Genomic DNA, 23,096 nt, shown 5'->3' on the forward strand with positions numbered 1-23,096 from the left:
TATGTTCATTTCTTCGTTCCGGGCAACCTAGGCTTCACTCTAGGACGTTGCTCCACCAGATCGAATAGTTAGGGCCTTAGAAGTTAATGCCAGAAGCATAAAATACAAAACAAATAGAACAGTTTTTACATGTATAAAACGAATAATTGCTACCCGTGTCAAAGAGTTGGTCATTTCTACGTTCCGGGCAACCTAGGCTTCACCCTAGGGCGTTGTTCCACCAGATGGAATAGTTGGGGCCTAAGAACTCAACGCCAGAAGCATAAAATACAATAAAGATGCAACAGTTTTTCCATCGTATAACAGGAATTATTGCAACCAGTGTGAAGGTAATGGTATGTTCTACGTTCCGGGCAACCTACTCTTCACTCTAGGGCGGTGCTCCACCAGGTTAAATAGTTAGAGCCTAAGAAGTCAACGCCAGAAGCATAAAATAAAATATAAATACAACAGCCTTTCCATCGTATATAATGTATATTAGCAAACAGTGTGAAAGTAATGGTCATTTCTACGTTCCCAGCAACCTAGGCTTCACTGTAGGGTGTTGCTCCGCCAGATCGAATAGGTAGGGCCTTAGAAGTCAACGCCAGAAGCATAAAATACAAAATAAATAAAACTGTCTTTCAATCGTATAAGACGAATAATTGCAACCTGTGTGAAGGTTATGGTCATTTCTACGTTCCGGGCAACCTAGGCTTCACCCTGGTGCGTTGCTACACCAGATCGAATAGATAGGGCCTTAGAAGTCATCGCCTGAAGCACACAATACAATAAAAATACAACAGTTTTACCATCGTATAACAGGAATAATTGCAGCAAGCGTGAAGGTAATGGTCATTTCTACGTTCCGGGCATCCTAGGCATCGCTCTTGGGCGTTGCTCCACCAGATCGTATAGTTGGGGCCTTAGAAGACAACGCCAGAAGCATAAAATACAATATAAATACAACTGCTGTTCCATCGCATAACAGGAGTAATTGCAACCAGTGTGAAAGATATGGTCATAACTACGTTCCGGGCAACCTGGGCTTCACTCTTGGACGTTGCCCCACCAGATCGAATAGCTAGGACCTTAGACTTCAAATACAGAAGCAGAAAATACAATAAAAATGCAACAGTTCTTCAATCGTATAGCATGAATAATTGCAACCATTGTGAAAGTAACGATCATTTCGACGTTTCGGGCATCCCAGACTTAACTCTGAGGCATTGCTCCACCAGGTCGAAGTGTGAGGGCCTTGGAATTCAACGCCAGAAGCATAAACTACAAAATAAATACAACAGTCTTTCAAACGTGTAAAACGAATAATTGCAACCTGTGTGAAGGTTATGGTCATATCTACGTTCCTGACAAACTAGGCTTCACTGTAGGGTGTTGCTCCACCAGATCGAATAGTTAGGGCCATAGAAGACAACGCCAGAAGCATAAAATACGATATAGATACAACAGATTTTCCATCGTATAAAACGAATAATGGCAACCAGTGTGAAAGTTATGGTCATTTCTACGTTCCGGGCAACCTAGGCTTCACCATAGAGGGTTGCTCCACCATATGGAATAGTTGGGGCCTAAGAAGTCAACGCCAGAAGCATAAAATACGACATAAATGCATCAGCTTTTCCATCGTATAATACGAATAATGGCAACCAGTGTGAAAGTTATGGTCATTTCTACGTTCCGGGCAACCTAGGCTTCACTCTAGGCTGTTGCTCCACCAGATCGAATAGCTAGGCCCTTAGAAGTCAACGCCCGAAGCATAAAATACAAAATAAATAGGACAGCTTTTCCATGTATAAAACGAATAATTGCTTCCTGTGTGAAGGTTATCGTCATTTCTACGTTCCGGGCACCCTAGGCATCACTCTTGGGCGTTGTTCCACCAGATGGAATAGTTAGGGCCTAAGAAGTCAACGCCAGAAGCATAAAATACGATATAAATACAACAGCTTTTCCATCGTATAAAACGAATAATGGTAACCAGTGTGAAAGTGATGGTCATTTCTTCGTTCCAGGCAACCTAGGCTTCACTCTGGGGCGTTGCTCCACCAGATCGAACAGTTAGGGCCTAAGAAGTCAACGCCAGAAGCATAAAATACAATATAAATATAACAGTTTTTCCATCGTATAAAACGAATAATAGTAACCAGTGTGAAAGCTATGGTCATTTCTACGTTCCGGGCAACCTAGGCTTCACTCTAGGCCGTTGTTCCACTCGATCGAATAGTTAGGGTCTTAGAAGTCAACGCGCGAAAGATAAAACACAAAATAAATAGAACAGTTTTTCCATTGTATAAATCGAATAATTTCTACAAGTGTGAAAGTTATGGTCTTTTCTACGTTCCGGGCAACCTAGGCTTCTCCCTAGTGCGTTGTTCCACCAGATCGAATAGTTAAGGCCTAAGAAGTGAACGCCAGAAGCATAAAATACAATATAAATACAACAGTTTTTCCATCGTATAAAACGGATAATTGCCACCAGTATGAAAGTTATGGTCATTTCTACTTACCGTGCAACCTAGGATTCACCCTAGGGCGTTGCTCCAACAGATTGAATAGTTAGGGCCTCAGAAGCCAACGCCAGAAGCATAAAATACAATATAAATACAACAGTTTTTCCATTGTATAAATCGAATAATTCCTACCAGTGTGAAAGCTATGGTCATTTCTACGTTCCGGGCAGGCTAGGCTTCGCCCTAGTGCGTTGTTCCACCAGATCGAATAGTTAAGGCCCAAGGAGTGAACGCCAGAAGCATAAAATGCAATATAAATACAACAGTTTTTCCATCGTATAAAACGGATAATTGCATCCAGTATGAAAGTAATGGTCATATCTACTTCCCGGGCAACCTAGGATTCACCCTACGGCGTTGCTCCAACAGATTGAAAAGTTAGTGCCTAAGAAGTGAACGCCAGAAGCATTAAATACAATATAAATACAACAGTCTTTCAATCGTATAAACCGGATAATTGCAACCAGTATGAAAGTTATTTTCATTTCTACTTTCCGGGCAACCTAGGATTCACCCTAGGGCGTTGTTCCACCCGATCGAATAGTTAGGGCCTAAGAAGTGAACGCCAGAAGCATAAAATACAATATAAATACAACAGTTTTTCCATCGTATAACAGGAATAATTGCAACCAGTTTGAAAGTTATGGTCATTTCTGCTTTCCGGGCAACCTAGGATTCACCCTAGGGCGTTGCTCCAACAGATTGAAAAGTTAGTGCGTTAGAAGTCAACGTCAGAAGCATAAAATACAGTATAAATACAACAGTTTTTCCATCGTATAAAACGAATAATTGCAACCAGTGTGAAAGTGATGGTCATTTCTACGTTCCGGGCAACCTAGGCTTCACTCTGGGGCGTTGTTCCACCAGGTCGAATAGTTAGGGCCTATGAAGTCAACGGCAGAAGCTTAAAATACAATATAAATATAACAGTTTATCCATCGTATAAAACGAATAATAGCAACCAGTGTGAAAGCTATGGTCATTTCTACGTTCCGGGCAACCTAGGCTTCACTCTAGGCCGTTGCTCCACCAGATCGAATAGTTAGGGCCTTAGAGGTCAACGCCCGAAGCATAAAATATAAAATAAATAGAACAGCTGTTCCATGTATAAAACGAATAATTGTTTCCAGTGTGAAAGTTATGGTCATTTCTACGTTCCGGGCAACCTAGGCTTCAACATAGGGGGTTGCTCCACCAGATGGAATAGTTGGGGCCTAAGAACTCAACGCCAGAAGCATAAAATACGATATAAATACAACAGCTTTTCCATCGTATAATACGAATAATGGCAACCAGTGTGAAAGTTATGGTCATTTCTACGTTCCGGGCAACCTAGGCTTCACTCTAGGCTGTTGCTCCACCAGATCGAATAGCTAGGCCCTTAGAAGTCAACGCCCGAAGCATAAAATGCAAAATAAATAGGACAGCTTTTCCATGTATAAAACGAATAATTGCTTCCTGTGTGAAGGTTATCGTCATTTCTACGTTCCGGGCACCCTAGGCATCACTCTTGGGCGTTGTTCCACCAGATGGAATAGTTAGGGCCTAAGAAGTCAACGCCAGAAGCATAAAATACGATATAAATACAACAGCTTTTCCATCGTATAAAACGAATAATGGTAACCAGTGTGAAAGTGATGGTCATTTCTTCGTTCCGGGCAACCTAGGCTTCACTCTGGGGCGTTGCTCCACCAGATCGAACAGTTAGGGCCTAAGAAGTCAACGCCAGAAGCATAAAATACAATATAAAAATAACAGTTTTTCCATCGTATAAAACGAATAATAGTAACCAGTGTGAAAGCTATGGTCATTTCTACGTTCCGGGCAACCTAGGCTTCACTCTAGGGCGTTGTTCCACCAGATCGAATAGGTAGGGCCTTAGAAGTCATCGCCTGAAGCATACAATACAATAAAAATACAACAGTTTTACCATCGTATAACAGGAATAATTGCAACCAGTGCGAAAGTAATGACCATTTCGACGTTTCGGGCATCCTTGGCTTAACTCTGAGGCGTTGCCCCACCAGATCGAATAGCTAGGACCTCAGAATTCAAATACAGAAGCAGAAAATACAATAAAAATGCAACAGCTCTTCAATCGTATAGCATGAATAATTGCAACCAGTGTGAAAGTAACGATGATTTCGACGTTTCTGGCATCCTAGACTTGACTCTGAGGCATTGCTCCACAAGATCGAACAGTTAGGGCCTAAGAAGTCAACGCCAGAAGCATAAAATACAATATAAATACAATAGCTTTTCCATCGTATAAAACGAATCATTGCAACCTGTGTGAAGGTTATGGTCATATCTACGTTCCGCACAAACTAGGCTTCACTGTAGCGTGTTGCTCCACCAGATCGAATAGGTAGGGCCATAGAAGTCAACGCCCGAAGCATAAAATACGATAAATATACAACAGTTTTTCCATCGTATAACAGGAATAATTGCAACCAGTGTGAATGTAATGGTCATTTGTACGTTCCGGGCAACCTAGGCTTCACTCTAGGGCGTTGCTCCACCAGATGGAATAGTTAGGGCCTTAGAAGTCAACGCCAGAAGCATAAAATACAAAATAAATAGAACAGTTCTTACATGTATAAAACGAATAATTGCTACCAGTGTGAAAGTTATGGTCATTTCTACGTTCCGGGCAACCTAGGCTTCACCATAGTGCGTTGGTCCACCAGATGGAATAGTTAGGGCCTAAGAAGTCAACGCCAGAAGCATAAAATACGATATAAATACAACAGCTTTTCCATCGTATAAAACGAATAATGGTAACCAGTGTGAAAGTTATGGTCATTTCTACGTTCCGGGCAACCTAGGCTTCACTCTAGGACGTTCCTCCACCAGATCGAATAGTTAGGGCCTAAGAAGTCAACGCCAGAAGCATAAAATACAATAAAGATGCAACAGTTTTTCCATCGTATAACAGGAATAATTGCAACCAGTGTGAATGTAATGGTCATTTGTACGTTCCGGGCAACCTAGGCTTCACTCTAGGGCGTTGCTCCACCAGATCGAATAGTTAGTGCCTTAGAAGTCAACGCCCGAAGCATAAAATACAAAATAAATAGAACAGATTTTCCATGTATACAACGAATAATTGTTTCCAGTGTGAAAGTTATGATCATTTCTACGTTCCGGGCAACCTAGGCTTCACCATAGGGCGTTGTTCCACCAGATGGAATAGTTGGGGCCTAAGATGTCAGCGCCAGAAGCATAAAATACGATATAGATACAACAGATTTTCCATCGTATAAAACGAATAATGACAACCAGTGTGAAAGTTATGGTCATTTCTACGTTCCGGGCAACCTAGGCTTCACTCTAGGCCGTTGCTCCACCAGATCGAATAGCTAGGGCCTTAGAAGTCAACGCCCGAAGCATAAAATACAAAATAAATAGAACAGCTTTTCCATGTATAAATCGAATAATTGCTTCCTGTGTGAAAGTTATGGTCATTTCTACGTTCCGGGCAACCTAGGCTTCACCCGAGGGCGTCGTTCCACCAGATGGAATAGTTGGGACCTAAGAAGTCAACGCCAGAAGCATAAAATATGATATAAATACATCAGCTTTTCCATCGCATAAAACGAATAATGGCAAACAGTGTGAAAGTTATGGTCATTTCCACGTTCCGGGCAACCTAGGCTTCACCCTAGTGCGTTGCTACACCAGATCGAATAGTTAGGGCCTTAGAAGTCATCGCCTGAAGCATACAATACAATAAAAATACAACAGTTTTACCATCGTATAACAGGAATAATTGCAACCAGTGCGAAAGTAATGACCATTTCGAAGTTTCGGGCATCCTAGGCTTAACTCTGAGGCGTTGCCCCACCAGATCGAATAGCTAGGACCTCAGAATTCAAATACAGAAGCAGAAAATACAATAAAAATGCAACAGTTCTTCAATCGTATAGCATGAATAATTGCAACCAGTGTGAATGTAACGATCATTTCGACGTTTCTGGCATCCTAGACTTGACTCTGAGGCATTGCTCCACAAGATCGAATAGTTAGGGCCTAAGAAGTCAACGCCAGAAGCATAAAATACGATATAAATACAATAGCTTTTCCATCGTATAAAACGAATAATAGCACCCAGTGTGAAAGTTATGGTCATTTCTACGTTCCGGGCAACATAGGCTTCCCTCATGGACGTTGCCTCACCTGATCGAATAGCTAGGACCATAGAAGTCAAAGCCAGAAGCAGAAAAAACAATAAAAATGCAACTGTTTTTCCATCTTCTAGCATGAATAGTTGCAACCAGTGAGAAATTAATGATCATTTCGACGTTTCGGGCATCCTAGACTTAACTCTGAGGCATTGCTCCACCAGGTCGAAGTGTTAGGGCCTTGGAATTCAACGCCAGAAGCATAAACTACAAAATAAATACAACACTCCTTCAATCGTATAAAACGAATAATTGCAACCTGTGTGAAGGTTATGGTCATATCTACGATCCGGACAACCTAGGCTTCACTGTAGGGTGTTGCTCCACCAGATCGACTAGGTAGGGCCATAGAAGTCAGCGCCCGAAGCTAAAAATACGATAAATATAAAAGAGTTTTTCCATCGTATAACAGGAATAATTGCAACCAGTGTGAAAGTGATGGTCATTTCTACGTTCCGGGCAACCTAGGCTTCACTCTAGGACGTTGTACCACCAGATCGAATAGTTAGGGCCTTAGAAGTCAACGCCAGAAGCATAAAATACAAAATAAATAGAACAGTTCTTACATGTATAAAACGAATAATTGCTACCAGTGTGAAAGTTATGGTCATTTCTACGTTCCGGGCAACCTAGGCTTCACCATAGTGCGTTGGTCCACCAGATGGAATAGTTAGGGCCTAAGAAGTCAACGCCAGAAGCATAAAATACGATATAAATACAACAGCTTTTCCATCGTATAAAACGAATAATGGTAACCAGTGTGAAAGTTATGGTCATTTCTACGTTCCGGGCAACCTAGGCTTCACTCTAGGACGTTCCTCCACCAGATCGAATGGTTAGGGCCTAAGAAGTCAACGCCAGAAGCATAAAATACAATAAAGATGCAACAGTTTTTCCATCGTATAACAGGAATAATTGCAACCAGTGTGAATGTAATGGTCATTTGTACGTTCCGGGCAACCTAGGCTTCACTCTAGGCCGTTGCTCCACCAGATCGAATAGCTAGGGCCTTAGAAGTCAACGCCCGAAGCATAAAATACAAAATAAATAGAACAGCTCTTCCATGTATAAATCGAATAATTGCTTCCTGTGTGAAAGTTATGGTCATTTCTACGTTCCGGGCAACCTAGGCTTCACCCGAGGGCGTCGTTCCACCAGATGGAATAGTTGGGACCTAAGAAGTCAACGCCAGAAGCATAAAATATGATATAAATACATCAGCTTTTCCATCGCATAAAACGAATAATGGCAAACAGTGTGAAAGTCATGGTCATTTCCACGTTCCGGGCAACCTAGGCTTCACCCTAGTGCGTTGCTACACCAGATCGAATAGTTAGGGCCTTAGAAGTCATCGCCTGAAGCATACAATACAATAAAAATACAACAGCTTTACCATCGTATAACAGGAATAATTGCAACCAGTGCGAAAGTAATGACCATTTCGACGTTTCGGGCATCCTAGGCTTAACTCTGAGGCGTTGCCCCACCAGATCGAATAGCTAGGACCTCAGAATTCAAATACAGAAGCAGAAAATACAATAAAAATGCAACAGTTCTTCAATCGTATAGCATGAATAATTGCAACCAGTGTGAATGTAACGATCATTTCGACGTTTCTGGCATCCTAGACTTGACTCTGAGGCATTGCTCCACAAGATCGAATAGTTAGGGCCTAAGAAGTCAACGCCAGAAGCATAAAATACAATATAAATACAATAGCTTTTCCATCGTATAAAACGAATAATAGCACCCAGTGTGAAAGTTATGGTCATTTCTACGTTCCGGGCAACATAGGCTTCCCTCATGGACGTTGCCTCACCTGATCGAATAGCTAGGACCATAGAAGTCAAAGCCAGAAGCAGAAAAAACAATAAAAATGCAACTGTTTTTCCATCTTCTAGCATGAATAGTTGCAACCAGTGAGAAATTAATGATCATTTCGACGTTTCGGGCATCCTAGACTTAACTCTGAGGCATTGCTCCACCAGGTCGAAGTGTTAGGGCCTTGGAATTCAACGCCAGAAGCATAAACTACAAAATAAATACAACACTCCTTCAATCGTATAAAACGAATAATTGCAACCTGTGTGAAGGTTATGGTCATATCTACGATCCGGACAACCTAGGCTTCACTGTAGGGTGTTGCTCCACCAGATCGAATAGGTAGGGCCATAGAAGTCAGCGCCCGAAGCTAAAAATACGATAAATATAAAAGAGTTTTTCCATCATATAACAGGAATAATTGCAACCAGTGTGAAAGTGATGGTCATTTCTACGTTCCGGGCAACCTAGGCTTCACTCTAGGACGTTGTACCACCAGATCGAATAGTTAGGGCCTTAGAAGTCAACGCCAGAAGCATAAAATACAAAATAAATAGAACAGTTCTTACATGTATAAAACGAATAATTGCTACCAGTGTGAAAGTTATGGTCATTTCTACGTTCCGGGCAACCTAGGCTTCACCATAGTGCGTTGGTCCACCAGATGGAATAGTTAGGGCCTAAGAAGTCAACGCCAGAAGCATAAAATACGATATAAATACAACAGCTTTTCCATCGTATAAAACGAATAATGGTAACCAGTGTGAAAGTTATGGTCATTTCTACGTTCCGGGCAACCTAGGCTTCACTCTAGGCCGTTGCTCCACCAGATCGAATAGCTAGGGAATTAGAAGTCAACGCCCGAAGCATAAAATACAAAATAAATAGAACAGCTCTTCCATGTATAAATCGAATAATTGCTTCCTGTGTGAAAGTTATTGTCATTTCTACGTTCCGGGCAACCTAGGCTTCACCCGTGGGCGTCGTTCCACCAGATGGAATAGTTGGGACCTAAGAAGTCAACGCCAGAAGCATAAGATATGATATAAATACATCAGCTTTTCCATCGCATAAAACGAATAATGGCAAACAGTGTGAAAGTCATGGTCATTTCCACGTTCCGGGCAACCTAGGCTTCACCCTAGTGCGTTGCTACACCAGATCGAATAGTTAGGGCCTTAGAAGTCATCGCCTGAAGCATACAATACAATAAAAATACAACAGTTTTACCATCGTATAACAGGAATAATTGCAACCAGTGCGAAAGTAATGACCATTTCGAAGTTTCGGGCATCCTAGGCTTAACTCTGAGGCGTTGCCCCACCAGATCGAATAGCTAGGACCTCAGAATTCAAATACAGAAGCAGAAAATACAATAAAAATGCAACAGTTCTTCAATCGTATAGCATGAATAATTGCAACCAGTGTGAATGTAACGATCATTTCGACGTTTCTGGCATCCTAGACTTGACTCTGAGGCATTGCTCCACAAGATCGAATAGTTAGGGCCTAAGAAGTCAACGCCAGAAGCATAAAATACGATATAAATACAATAGCTTTTCCATCGTATAAAACGAATAATAGCACCCAGTGTGAAAGTTATGGTCATTTCTACGTTCCGGGCAACATAGGCTTCCCTCATGGACGTTGCCTCACCTGATCGAATAGCTAGGACCATAGAAGTCAAAGCCAGAAGCAGAAAAAACAATAAAAATGCAACTGTTTTTCCATCTTCTAGCATGAATAGTTGCAACCAGTGAGAAATTAATGATCATTTCGACGTTTCGGGCATCCTAGACTTAACTCTGAGGCATTGCTCCACCAGGTCGAAGTGTTAGGGCCTTGGAATTCAACGCCAGAAGCATAAACTACAAAATAAATACAACACTCCTTCAATCGTATAAAACGAATAATTGCAACCTGTGTGAAGGTTATGGTCATATCTACGATCCGGACAACCTAGGCTTCACTGTAGGGTGTTGCTCCACCAGATCGACTAGGTAGGGCCATAGAAGTCAGCGCCCGAAGCTAAAAATACGATAAATATAAAAGAGTTTTTCCATCGTATAACAGGAATAATTGCAACCAGTGTGAAAGTGATGGTCATTTCTACGTTCCGGGCAACCTAGGCTTCACTCTAGGACGTTGTACCACCAGATCGAATAGTTAGGGCCTTAGAAGTCAACGCCAGAAGCATAAAATACAAAATAAATAGAACAGTTCTTACATGTATAAAACGAATAATTGCTACCAGTGTGAAAGTTATGGTCATTTCTACGTTCCGGGCAACCTAGGCTTCACCATAGTGCGTTGGTCCACCAGATGGAATAGTTAGGGCCTAAGAAGTCAACGCCAGAAGCATAAAATACGATATAAATACAACAGCTTTTCCATCGTATAAAACGAATAATGGTAACCAGTGTGAAAGTTATGGTCATTTCTACGTTCCGGGCAACCTAGGCTTCACTCTAGGACGTTCCTCCACCAGATCGAATGGTTAGGGCCTAAGAAGTCAACGCCAGAAGCATAAAATACAATAAAGATGCAACAGTTTTTCCATCGTATAACAGGAATAATTGCAACCAGTGTGAATGTAATGGTCATTTGTACGTTCCGGGCAACCTAGGCTTCACTCTAGGCCGTTGCTCCACCAGATCGAATAGCTAGGGCCTTAGAAGTCAACGCCCGAAGCATAAAATACAAAATAAATAGAACAGCTCTTCCATGTATAAATCGAATAATTGCTTCCTGTGTGAAAGTTATGGTCATTTCTACGTTCCGGGCAACCTAGGCTTCACCCGAGGGCGTCGTTCCACCAGATGGAATAGTTGGGACCTAAGAAGTCAACGCCAGAAGCATAAAATATGATATAAATACATCAGCTTTTCCATCGCATAAAACGAATAATGGCAAACAGTGTGAAAGTCATGGTCATTTCCACGTTCCGGGCAACCTAGGCTTCACCCTAGTGCGTTGCTACACCAGATCGAATAGTTAGGGCCTTAGAAGTCATCGCCTGAAGCATACAATACAATAAAAATACAACAGCTTTACCATCGTATAACAGGAATAATTGCAACCAGTGCGAAAGTAATGACCATTTCGACGTTTCGGGCATCCTAGGCTTAACTCTGAGGCGTTGCCCCACCAGATCGAATAGCTAGGACCTCAGAATTCAAATACAGAAGCAGAAAATACAATAAAAATGCAACAGTTCTTCAATCGTATAGCATGAATAATTGCAACCAGTGTGAATGTAACGATCATTTCGACGTTTCTGGCATCCTAGACTTGACTCTGAGGCATTGCTCCACAAGATCGAATAGTTAGGGCCTAAGAAGTCAACGCCAGAAGCATAAAATACAATATAAATACAATAGCTTTTCCATCGTATAAAACGAATAATAGCACCCAGTGTGAAAGTTATGGTCATTTCTACGTTCCGGGCAACATAGGCTTCCCTCATGGACGTTGCCTCACCTGATCGAATAGCTAGGACCATAGAAGTCAAAGCCAGAAGCAGAAAAAACAATAAAAATGCAACTGTTTTTCCATCTTCTAGCATGAATAGTTGCAACCAGTGAGAAATTAATGATCATTTCGACGTTTCGGGCATCCTAGACTTAACTCTGAGGCATTGCTCCACCAGGTCGAAGTGTTAGGGCCTTGGAATTCAACGCCAGAAGCATAAACTACAAAATAAATACAACACTCCTTCAATCGTATAAAACGAATAATTGCAACCTGTGTGAAGGTTATGGTCATATCTACGATCCGGACAACCTAGGCTTCACTGTAGGGTGTTGCTCCACCAGATCGAATAGGTAGGGCCATAGAAGTCAGCGCCCGAAGCTAAAAATACGATAAATATAAAAGAGTTTTTCCATCATATAACAGGAATAATTGCAACCAGTGTGAAAGTGATGGTCATTTCTACGTTCCGGGCAACCTAGGCTTCACTCTAGGACGTTGTACCACCAGATCGAATAGTTAGGGCCTTAGAAGTCAACGCCAGAAGCATAAAATACAAAATAAATAGAACAGTTCTTACATGTATAAAACGAATAATTGCTACCAGTGTGAAAGTTATGGTCATTTCTACGTTCCGGGCAACCTAGGCTTCACCATAGTGCGTTGGTCCACCAGATGGAATAGTTAGGGCCTAAGAAGTCAACGCCAGAAGCATAAAATACGATATAAATACAACAGCTTTTCCATCGTATAAAACGAATAATGGTAACCAGTGTGAAAGTTATGGTCATTTCTACGTTCCGGGCAACCTAGGCTTCACTCTAGGACGTTCCTCCACCAGATCGAATGGTTAGGGCCTAAGAAGTCAACGCCAGAAGCATAAAATACAATAAAGATGCAACAGTTTTTCCATCGTATAACAGGAATAATTGCAACCAGTGTGAATGTAATGGTCATTTGTACGTTCCGGGCAACCTAGGCTTCACTCTAGGCCGTTGCTCCACCAGATCGAATAGCTAGGGAATTAGAAGTCAACGCCCGAAGCATAAAATACAAAATAAATAGAACAGCTCTTCCATGTATAAATCGAATAATTGCTTCCTGTGTGAAAGTTATTGTCATTTCTACGTTCCGGGCAACCTAGGCTTCACCCGTGGGCGTCGTTCCACCAGATGGAATAGTTGGGACCTAAGAAGTCAACGCCAGAAGCATAAGATATGATATAAATACATCAGCTTTTCCATCGCATAAAACGAATAATGGCAAACAGTGTGAAAGTCATGGTCATTTCCACGTTCCGGGCAACCTAGGCTTCACCCTAGTGCGTTGCTACACCAGATCGAATAGTTAGGGCCTTAGAAGTCATCGCCTGAAGCATACAATACAATAAAAATACAACAGTTTTACCATCGTATAACAGGAATAATTGCAACCAATGCGAAAGTAATGACCATTTCGACGTTTCGGGCATCCTAGGCTTAACTCTGAGGCGTTGCCCCACCAGATCGAATAGCTAGGACCTCAGAATTCAAATACAGAAGCAGAAAATACAATAAAAATGCAACAGTTCTTCAATCGTATAGCATGAATAATTGCAACCAGTGTGAATGTAACGATCATTTCGACGTTTCTGGCATCCTAGACTTGACTCTGAGGCATTGCTCCACAAGATCGAATAGTTAGGGCCTAAGAAGTCAACGCCAGAAGCATAAAATACAATATAAATACAATAGCTTTTCCATCGTATAAAACGAATAATAGCACCCAGTGTGAAAGTTATGGTCATTTCTACGTTCCGGGCAACATAGGCTTCCCTCATGGACGTTGCCTCACCTGATCGAATAGCTAGGACCATAGAAGTCAAAGCCAGAAGCAGAAAAAACAATAAAAATGCAACTGTTTTTCCATCGTATGGCATGAATAGTTGCAAACCAGTGAGAAATTAATGATCATTTCGACGTTTCGGGCATCCTAGACTTAACTCTGAGGCATTGCTCCAACAGGTCGAAGTGTTAGGGCCTTGGAATTCAACGCCAGAAGCATAAACTACAAAATAAATACAACAGTCTTTCAATCGTATAAAACGAATGATTGCAACCTGTGTGAAGGTTATGGTCATATCTACGTTCCGGACAACCTGGGCTTCACTGTAGGGTGTTGCTCCACCAGATCGAATAGGTAGGGCCATAGAAGTCAACGCCCGAAGCTAAAAATTCGATAAATATAAAAGAGTTTTTCCATCGTACAACAGGAATAATTTCAACCAGTGTGAAAGTGATAGTCATTTCTACGTTCCGGGCGACCTAGGCTTCACTCTAGGGCGTTGTACCACCAGATCGAATAGTTAGGGCCTTAGAAGTTAACGCCAGAAGCATAAAATACAAAATAAATAGAACAGTTCTTACATGTATAAAACGAATAATTGTTTCCAGTGTGAAAGTTATGATCATTTCTACGTTCCGGGCAACCTAGGCTTCACCGTAGGGCGTTGTTCCACCAGATGGAATAGTTAGGGCCTAAGAAGTCAACCCCAGAAGCATAAAATACGATATAAATACAACAGCTTTTCCATCATATAAAACGAATAATGGTAACCAGTGTGAAAGTTATGGTCGTTTCTACGTTCCGGGCAACCTAGGCTTCACTCTAGGGCGTTGCTCCACCAGATCGAATAGTTAGTGCCTTAGAAGTCAACGCCCGAAGCATAAAATACAAAATAAATAGAACAGATTTTCCATGTATAAAACGAATAATTGCTTCCAGTGTGAAAGAGTTGGTCATTTCTACGTTCCGGGCAACCCTGGCTTCACCATAGGGCGTTGTTCCACCAGATGGAATAGTTGGGGCCTAAGAACACAACGCCAGAAGCATAAAATACAATAAAGATGCAACAGTTTTGCCATCGTATAACAGGAATTATTGCAACCAGTGTGAAGGTAATGGTATGTTCTACGTTCCGGGCAACCTACTCTTCACTCTAGGGCGGTGCTCCACCAGGTTAAATAGTTAGAGCCTAAGAAGTCAACGCCAGAAGCATAAAATAAAATATAAATACAACAGCCTTTCCATCGTATATAATGTATATTAGCAAACAGCGTGAAAGTAATGGTCATTTCTACGTTCCCAGCAACCTAGGCTTCACTGTAGGGTGTTGCTCCGCCAGATCGAATAGGTAGGGCCTTAGAAGTCAACGCCAGAAGCATAAAATACAAAATAGATACAACAGTCTTTCAACCGTATAAAACGAATAATTGCAACCTGTGTGAAGGTTATGGTCATTTCTACGTTCCGGGCAACCTGGGCTTCACCCTGGTGCGTTGCTACACCAGATCGAATAGATAGGGCCTTAGAAGTCATCGCCTGAAGCATACAATACAATAAAGATACAACAGTTTTACCATCGTATAACAGGAATAATTGCAACCAGTGTGAAAGTGATGGTCATTTCTACGATCCGGGTAACCCAGGTTTCACTCTAGGGCGTTACTCCGCCACATCGAATAGCTACGGCCGTAGAAGTCAACGCCTGAAGCATAAAATGCAATAAAAATACAACAGTTTTTTCAACGTATAACAGGAATAATTGCAACCTGTGTGAAGGTTATGGTCATATCTACGTTCCGGACAACCTGGGCTTCACTGTAGGGTGTTGCTCCACCAGATCGAATAGGTAGGGCCATAGAAGTCAACGCCCGAAGCTAAAAATTCGATAAATATAAAAGAGTTTTTCCATCGTACAACAGGAATAATTTCAACCAGTGTGAAAGTGATAGTCATTTCTACGTTCCGGGCGACCTAGGCTTCACTCTAGGGCGTTGTACCACCAGATCGAATAGTTAGGGCCTTAGAAGTTAACGCCAGAAGCATAAAATACAAAATAAATAGAACAGTTCTTACATGTATAAAACGAATAATTGCTACCAGTGTGAAAGTTATGGTCACCTCTACGTTCCGGGCAACCTAGGCTTCACCCTAGTGCGTTGTTCCACCAGATGGAATAGTTAGGGCCTAAGAAGTCAACGCCAGAAGCATAAAATACGTTATAAATACAACAGCTTTTCCATCGTATAAAACGAATAATGGTAACCAGTGTGAAAGTTATGTTCATTTCTTCGTTCCGGGCAACCTAGGCTTCACTCTAGGACGTTCCTCCACCAGATCGAATAGTTAGGGCCTAAGAAGTCAACGCCAGAAGCAAAAAATACAATAAAGATGCAACAGTTTTTCCATCGTATAACAGGAATAATTGCAACCAGTGTGAATGTAATGGCCATTTGTACGTTCCGGGCAACCTAGGCTTCACTCTAGGGCGTTGCTCCACCAGATGGAATAGTTAGGGCCTAAGAAGTCAACCCCAGAAGCATAAAATACGATATAAATACAACAGCTTTTCCATCATATAAAACGAATAATGGTAACCAGTGTGAAAGTTATGGTCATTTCTACGTTCCGGGCAACCTAGGCTTCACTCTAGGGCGTTGCTCCACCAGATCGAATAGTTAGTGCCTTAGAAGTCAACGCCCGAAGCATAAAATACAAAATAAATAGAACAGATTTTCCATGTATAAAACGAATAATTGCTTCCAGTGTGAAAGAGTTGGTCATTTCTACGTTCCGGGCAACCCTGGCTTCACCATAGGGCGTTGTTCCACCAGATGGAATAGTTGGGGCCTAAGAACACAACGCCAGAAGCATAAAATACAATAAAGATGCAACAGTTTTGCCATCGTATAACAGGAATTATTGCAACCAGTGTGAAGGTAATGGTATGTTCTACGTTCCGGGCAACCTACTCTTCACTCTAGGGCGGTGCTCCACCAGGTTAAATAGTTAGAGCCTAAGCAGTCAACGCCAGAAGCATAAAATAAAATATAAATACAACAGCCTTTCCATCGTATATAATGTATATTAGCAAACAGCGTGAAAGTAATGGTCATTTCTACGTTCCCAGCAACCTAGGCTTCACTGTAGGGTGTTGCTCCGCCAGATCGAATAGGTAGGGCCTTAGAAGTCAACGCCAGAAGCATAAAATACAAAATAGATACAACAGTCTTTCAACCGTATAAAACGAATAATTGCAACCTGTGTGAAGGTTATGGTCATTTCTACGTTTCGGGCAACCTAGGCTTCACCCTGGTGCGTTGCTACACCAGATCGAATAGATAGGGCCTTAGAAGTCATCGCCTGAAGCATACAATACAATAAAGATACAACAGTTTTACCATCGTATAACAGGAATAATTGCAACCAGTGTGAAAGTGATGGTCATTTCTACGATCCGGGTAACCCAGGTTTCACTCTAGGGCGTTACTCCGCCACATCGAATAGCTACGGCCGTAGAAGTCAACGCCTGAAGCATAAAATGCAATAAAAATACAACAGTTTTTTCATCGTATAACAGGAATAATTGCAGCAAGCGTGAAGGTAATGGTCATTTCTACGTTCCGGGCATCCTAGGCATCGCTCTTGGGCGTTGCTCCACCAGATCGTATAGTTAGGGCCTTAGAAGACAACGCCAGAAGCATAAAATACAATATAAATACAACTGTTGTTCCATCGCATAACAGGAATAATTGCAACCAGTGTGAAAGATATGGTCATAACTACGTTCCGGGCAACCTGGGCTTCACTCTTGGACGTTGCCCCACCAGATCGAATAGCTAGGACCTTAGGCTTCAAATACAGAAGCAGAAAATACAATAAAAATGCAACAGTTCTTCAATCGTATAGCATGAATAATTGCAACCAGTGTGAAAGTAACGATCATTTCGACGTTTCGGGCATCCCAGACTTAACTCTGAGGCATTGCTCCACCAGGTCGAAGTGTTAGGGCCTTGGAATTCAACGCCAGAGGCATAAACTACAAAATAAATACAACAGTCTTTCAATCGTATAAAACGAATAATTGCAGCCTGTGTGAAGGTTATGGTCATATCTACGTTCCTGACAAACTAGGCTTCACTGTAGGGTGTTGCTCCACCAGATCGAATAGGTAGGGCCATAGAAGACAACGCCAGAAGCATAAAATACCATATAGATACAACAGATTTTCCATCGTATAAAACGAATAATGGCAACCAGTGTGAAAGTTATGGTCATTTCTACGTTCCGGGCAACCTAGGCTTCACTCTAGGCCGTTGCTCCACCAGATCTAATAGCTAGGGCCTTAGAAGTCAACGCCCGAAGCATAAAATACAAAATAAATAGAACAGCTTTTCCATGTATAAAACGAATAATTGCTTCCTGTGTGAAAGTTATGGTCATTTCTACGTTCCGGGCAACCTAGGCTTCACCCGAGGGCGTCGTTCCACCAGACGGAATAGTTGGGACCTAAGAAGTCAACGCCAGAAGCATAAAATATGATATATATACATCAGGTTTTCCATCGTATAAAACGAATAATGGCAAACAGTGTGAAAGTTATGATCATTTCCACGTTCCGGGCAACCTGGGCTTCACCCTAGTGCGTTGCTACACCAGATCGAATAGTTAGGGCCTTAGAAGTCATCGCCTGAAGCATACAATACAATAAAAATACAACAGTTTTACCATCGTATAACAGGAATAATTGCAACCAGTGCGAAAGTAATGACCATTTCGACGTTTCGGGCATCCTAGGCTTAACTCTGAGGCGTTGCCCCACCAGATCGAATAGCTAGGACCTTAGAATTCAGATACAGATGCAGATAATACAATAAAAATGCAACAGTTCTTCAATCGTATAGCATGAATAATTGCAACCAGTGTGAAAGTAACGATCATTTCGACGTTTCGGGCATCCTAGACTTAACTCTGAGGCATTGCTCCACAAGATCGAATAGTTAGGGCCTAAGAAGTCAACGCCAGAAGCATAAAATACAATATAAATACAATAGCTTTTCCATTGTATAAAACGAATAATTGCTCCCAGTGTGAAAGTTATGGTCATTTCTACGTTCCGGGCAACATAGGCTTCCCTCTTGGACGTTGCTTCACCTGATCGAATAGCTAGGACCTTAGAAGTCAAAGCCAGAAGAAGAAAAAACAATAAAAATGCAACAGTTTTTCCATCTTCTAGCATGAATAGTTGCAACCAGTGAGAAATTAATGATCATTTCGACGTTTCGGGCATCCTAGACTTAACTCTGAGGCATTGATCCACCAGGTCGAAGTGTTAGGGCCTTGGAATTCAACGCCAGAAGCATAAACTACAAAATAAATACAGCACTCCTTCAATCCTATAAAACGAATAATTGCAACCTGTGTGAAGGTTATGGTCATATCTACGATCCGGACAACCTAGGCTTCACTGTAGGGTGTTGCTCCACCAGATCGAATAGGTAGGGCCATAGAAGTCAACGCCCGAAGCTAAAAATACGATAAATATAAAAGAGTTTTTCCATCGTATAACAGGAATAATTGCAACCAGTGTGAAAGTGATGGTCATTTCTACGTTCCGGGCAACCTAGGCTTCACTCTGGGGCGTTGTTCCACCAGATCGAATAGTTAGCGCCTAAGAAGTCAACGGCAGAAGCATAAAATACAATATAAATATAACAGTTTTTCCATCGTATAAAACGAATAATAGCAACCAGTGTGAAAGCTATGGTCATTTCTACGTTCCGGGCAACCTAGGCTTCACCATAGAGGGTTGCTCCACTATACGGAATAGTTGGGGCCTAAGAAGTCAACGCCAGAAGCATAAAATACGACATAAATGCATCAGCTTTTCCATCGTATAATACGAGTAATGGCAACCAGTGTGAAAGTTATGGTCATTTCTACGTTCCGGGCAACCTAGGCTTCACTCTAGGGCGTTGCTCCACCAGATCGTATAGTTAGGGCCTAAGAAGTCAACGCCAGAAGCATAAAATACAATATAAATATAACAGTTATTCCATCGTAAAAAACGAATAATAGCAACCAGTGTGAAAGCTATGGTCATTTCTACGTTCCAGGCAACCTAGGCTTCACTCTAGGCCGTTGCTCCACCCGATCGAATAGTTAGGGCCTTAGAAGTCAACGCCCGAAGCATAAAATACGTTAAATATACAAGAGTTTTTCCATCGTATAACAGGAATAATTGCAACCAGTGTGAAAGTGATGGTCATTTCTACGTTCCGGTCAACCTGAGCTTCACTCTGGGGCGTTGTTCCACCAGATCGAATAGTTAGGGCCTAAGAAGTCAACGCCATAAGCATAAAATACAATATAAATATAACAGTTATTCCATCGTAAAAAACGAATAATAGCAACCAGTGTGAAAGCTATGGTCATTTCTACGTTCCAGGCAACCTAGGCTTCACTCTAGGCCGTTGCTCCACCCGATCGAATAGTAAGGGCCTTAGAAGTCAACGCCCGAAGCATAAAATACGATAAATATACAAGAGTTTTTCCATCGTATAACAGGAATAATTGCAACCAGTGTGAAAGTGATGGCCATTTCTACGTACCGGGCAACCTAGGCTTCACTCTAGGGCGTTGTACCACCAGATCGAATAGTTAGGGCTTTAGAAGTCAACGCCAGAAGCATAAAATACAAAATAAATAGAGCAGTTCTTCCACGTATAAAACGAATAATTGCTACCAGTGTGAAAGTTATGGTCATTTCTACGTTCCGGGCAACCTAGGCTTCACTCTAGGGCGTTGTTCCACCAGATCGAATAGGTAGGGCCTTAGAAGTCATCGCCTGAAGCATACAATACAATAAAAATACAACAGTTTTACCATCGTATAACAGGAATAATTGCAACCAGTGCGAAAGTAATGACCATTTCGACGTTTCGGGCATCCTAGGCTTAACTCTGAGGCGTTGCCCCACCAGATCGAATAGCTAGGACCTCAGAATTCAAATACAGAAGCAGAAAATACAATAAAAATGCAACAGTTCTTCAATCGTATAGCATGAATAATTGCAACCAGTGTGAAAGTAACGAACATTTCGACGTTTCTGGCATCCTAGACTTGACTCTGAGGCATTGCTCCACAAGATCGAATAGTTAGGGCTTAAGAAGTCAACGCCAGAAGCATAAAATACAATATAAATACAATAGCTTTTCCATCGTATAAAACGAATCATTGCAACCTGTGTGAAGGTTATGGTCATATCTACGTTCCGCACAAACTAGGCTTCACTGTAGCGTGTTGCTCCACCAGATCGAATAGGTAGGGCCATAGAAGTCAACGCCCGAAGCATAAAATACGATAAATATACAACAGTTTTTCCATCGTATAACAGGAATAATTGCAACCAGTGTGAAAGTGATGGTCATTTCTACGTTCCGGGCAACCTAGGCTTCACTCTGGGGCGTTGTTCCACCAGATCGAATAGTTAGGGCCTAAGAAGTCAACGGCAGAAGCATAAAATACAATATAAATATAAGAGTTTGTCCATCGTATAAAACGAATAATAGCAACCAGTGTAAAAGCTATGGTCATTTCTACGTTCCGGGCAACCTAGGCTTCACCATAGAGGGTTGCTCCACCATATGGAATAGTTGGGGCCTAAGAAGTCAACGCCAGAAGCATAAAATACGATATAAATGCAACAGCTTTTCCATCGTATAATACGAATAATGGCAACCAGTGTGAAAGTTATGGCCATTTCTACGTTCCGGGCAACCTAGGCTTCACTCTAGGGCGTTGCTCCACCAGATCGTATAGTTAGGGCCTTAGAAGTCAACGCCAGAAGCATAAAATACAATATAAATAGAACAGTTTTTCCATGTATAAAACGAATAATTGCTACCTGTGTGAAAGTTATGGTCATTTCTACGTTCCGGGCAACCTAGGCTTCACTGCACGGCGTTGTTCCACCAGATGGAATAGTTAGGGCCTAAGAAGTCAACGCCAGAAGCATAAAATACGATATAAATACAACTGCTTTTCCATCGTATAAAACGAATAATGGTAACCAGTGTGAAAGTGATGGTCATTTCTTCGTTCCAGGCAACCTAGGCTTCACTTTGGGGCGTTCTTCCACCAGATCGAATAGTTAGGGCCTAAGAAGCCAACGCCAGAAGCATAAAATACAATATAAATATAACAGTTTTTCCATCGTATAAAACGAATAATAGCAACCAGTGTGAAAGCTATGGTCATTTCTACGTTCCGGGCAACCTAGACTTCACTCTAGGCCGTTGTTCCACCCGATCGAATAGTTAGGGCCTTAGAAATCAGCGCCCGAAGCATAAAATACAAAATAAATAGAACAGCTGTTCCATGTATAAAACGAATAATTGTTTCCAGTGTGAAAGTTATGATCATTTCTACGTTCCGGGCAACCTAGGCTTCACCGTAGGGCGTTGTTCCACCAGATGGAATAGTTAGGGCCTAAGAAGTCAACCCCAGAAGCATAAAATACGATATAAATACAACAGCTTTTCCATCATATAAAACGAATAATGGTAACCAGTGTGAAAGTTATGGTCATTTCTACGTTCCGGGCAACATAGGCTTCCCTCATGGACGTTGCCTCACCTGATCGAATAGCTAGGACCATAGAAGTCAAAGCCAGAAGCAGAAAAAACAATAAAAATGCAACTGTTTTTCCATCGTATGGCGTGAATAGTTGCAAACCAGTGGGAAATTAATGATCATTTCGACGTTTCGGGCATCCTAGACTTAACTCTGAGGCATTGCTCCAACAGGTCGAAGTGTTAGGGCCTTGGAATTCAACGCCAGAAGCATAAACTACAAAATAAATACAACAGTCTTTCAATCGTATAAAACGAATAATTGCAACCTGTGTGAAGGTTATGGTCATATCTACGTTCCGGACAACCTGGGCTTCACTGTAGGGTGTTGCTCCACCAGATCGAATAGGTAGGGCCATAGAAGTCAACGCCCGAAGCTAAAAATTCGATAAATATAAAAGAGTTTTTCCATCGTACAACAGGAATAATTTCAACCAGTGTGAAAGTGATGGTCATTTCTACGTTCCGGGCAACCTAGGCTTCACTCTAGCGCGTTGTACCACCAGATCGAATAGTTAGGGCCTTAGAAGTTAACGCCAGAAGCATAAAATACAAAATAAATAGAACAGTTCTTACATGTATAAAACGAATAATTGCTACCAGTGTGAAAGTTATGGTCACCTCTACGTTCCGGGCAACCTAGGCTTCACCCTAGT

The sequence above is a fragment of the Calliopsis andreniformis genome, unplaced genomic scaffold (assembly GCF_051401765.1).
Source record: "Calliopsis andreniformis isolate RMS-2024a unplaced genomic scaffold, iyCalAndr_principal scaffold0027, whole genome shotgun sequence".
NCBI lineage: Eukaryota > Metazoa > Arthropoda > Insecta > Hymenoptera > Andrenidae > Calliopsis > Calliopsis andreniformis.